General features: G+C 32.1%; 1 pseudogene; it reads right to left on the bottom strand.

Annotated features, from left to right (window-relative positions):
* Positions 1–255: 255 nt before the first annotated feature.
* On the bottom strand, positions 256–354 carry LOC138813068 (U6 spliceosomal RNA; annotated as a pseudogene).
* Between the last annotated feature and the right edge of the window lie 2394 nt (positions 355–2748).

Below are 2748 nucleotides of genomic sequence, written 5' to 3' on the forward strand. Positions count from 1 at the left end.
ATTCCATACCAAAACAGTTTAAGATTCCTTTTTTACTAGGTCCTTATAGTATATTTCTTTGGAATAAAATGACAATGTTGTCTAATTTTAAAAGTTTTTTAACGATTATGCTATGTAAAGGCCTTTCTAAGGTGAAGATTTAATACACTGATGTCAACCTGACTTTTATTTATATGGATTACATGTATTGTTACACTATTAATTTTGTAATCAACTTTTTAATAATTGTTTTTCATTTCTTGCATCTGAAGAATGAAAAATCTGGAATAATTCACAGATTTTCATATCATCCTTTGCAATTGCCATGTTAATCTCTGTATTGGTGTAATTTGGGTTCATGTGCTGCTGAAGCATGTAATGTCCTCTAAATTTAGGTAGTTAATGATGCAATATTTATACAGGATTATATCCTTGGGTGCCTGTTTGTAACAAGGAAACCTTATTGTTTCTAACAATGCTACTGATCTTATTTCCCTAAAATTCTGTGTATAATGGAAAATAATTATATTGTTCAGTTGAATGCTCACGTTTGTAATTTTTTTTGTCAATGACTATTTTAAATCTTTTTCATTTTAGTTTAATCATACTTTGAAGCATTTTTAGCTAGGTCCAAAGGGGATGGCTTTTTCAAATACTTATTTATTCAACTGAGTTTGCTCTGTGTAGCTAACGGATTCAAAGTAAGCCTTGCTTAAGAGCTACTTCTAAACTTCTGCAGCTGAAATTTTCCCAAATGCGGTCTCATTGGCACAAATGTCTACCAGATGCTTTACCCTTCTTCCATGTAGGATCAGACCAACCAGAATATCTTACCCTGATCGCGTAAATTGTCTTACTTGAACAAAATAAATCTTAGTTCCAAGGGATCATAGAAAAATGAATATTTCAGACAGAACTTTTCAGACTAGAAGGTTTTTTATCAAAATATAATGGTTTATTATACCTACCATTTCAAAAGTAGCTAAAGCCAAGAAGGTGAAAAAAATTGTTCATATGCATGATTACCTAATGTCCGGGCCTGTCTACCTTCCAACCAGGCAGGAACTTAGACTACTGCCTTTCTATCACCAAATATTTTCATAGCTCAGGAGAAGTCCATATGTTTCTCCTTGTTATTAGGCCTTAAATTGGTAATGTTTCCTCTTGTCTCCAATCTGTGAATCTACAAAAGGTAAAGGTTTAAATCTAACTCTATCAAACACTGAGGTAGAGATAATGGAAAAATACTTTAAAACAGAGTAGCTTTGGATACCCTAACCAAAACAGAACAATGCAAAACATGTGCCATTTTATTATATTATATATAGTTATATATTTTATATTTATATGTGCTGATTTTATATTTCACACAGTGAAACTTACTAGAATCAATTGATAATTTGACAAATAAATTGATATTTATTTATTCCAATAAATAGAATTGGAATGTAAATAATTAGGTTTAGAATATATATTAGAATATAAAAAGTATCAATGCAATGTCTTCGGTATATACTTGTGATACCTTCTAAGTGTTCATGGTCTTCTGAATTCACATTGTTAAAAATAAATGTTGTTTTCCTCTAATCTATAAGAGATTTTACTCTGATGCTCTGTTTATTGTTTTAACTCACTGGTCCCAAACTGTTTTTCTCCATATTTCTGATTCATTCCTCCTACATATTATACTCCATTTTTGCTAATATTATATCTAAAAGACATTATTCTTCTATAGACCCATGGGTCCTAATATCTTATGGCTGAGTTACCTGCATCATCAGATAACAGGGGCAATACTTCTCACCTAGGACTACGCAACATGCCAGCAGACAGTAACTGAAAATCCATCTCAATTTCTCATTTCTTATATTTCAGGGCTCCAATTCCTTGAGAAACAAGAATTAGCAGCAAGCAATTGTGTAATGTAAGGCAACTTAAAATGAAAGATGAAGTCACAAAATCGAGAGAAATTACTGTATTTCAACCTGAATTGACAGATGACCAGCCCATATGAGTGAACAAGATCAGAAAGTGTCACAAGATTATTTTTAATACCCCTCCCCTTATGACTAATGTAATATTTCAGTCCAGCATAAGTGGGCCAAAAAATAGTTCCTGGAAAGATAGATCCGTGATTGATCTACCATGGTCAGGAAAATGACGTAGAGGTTAAATTTAATTCAGCAAAACATTAATTGAGAAGATCGTTTGTGCTTCAAAACACTGGTACTTTAGTACAACTTGGTTCTGTGGTATAAAAATGTTGTCATTCTCAAACCAACCTACATTTAATCTCCTGAAAGTGTATTCCTTTTCAAATGAACTTTTTGAAATCACACTTACCAAAACAACATTTGATAAGTAGATGACACTTAGTGACACTACAAGTTTTTCAAGTGTAGGGAGCAAGTTACAATAGACTTGATTCATTTACCCAGCACTAATGTCAGACAGGTTCAACCATTCATTAAAGTCTAAAAGTAGTACCACGCACCATTTGTGTTGCTCAGTAGGTGCCTTCCAGAAATTTGTTTAATAGATCAACCTCCCATATTTCAATCCTAAACATTAGCTAATAAAGTAAATTTCATCACTTAATAAGGGGCATTTTAAAAAGTCACAAATACTTGCCTTATCATATGCTGTTTTGTTTTCCCTCTGTCTAACACAGTAAGAAATATGTCTTTAAGTCTTGAATATGGGTACTCATCTGAGATGTGACAAAATCTATCTTCTATTTCTATCATATTCTTCTATATTAGTATATGT

The sequence above is a fragment of the Dipodomys merriami genome, unplaced genomic scaffold (assembly GCF_024711535.1).
Source record: "Dipodomys merriami isolate MVZ:Mamm:240054 unplaced genomic scaffold, mDipMer1.0.p SCAF_58, whole genome shotgun sequence".
Taxonomy (NCBI): domain Eukaryota; kingdom Metazoa; phylum Chordata; class Mammalia; order Rodentia; family Heteromyidae; genus Dipodomys; species Dipodomys merriami.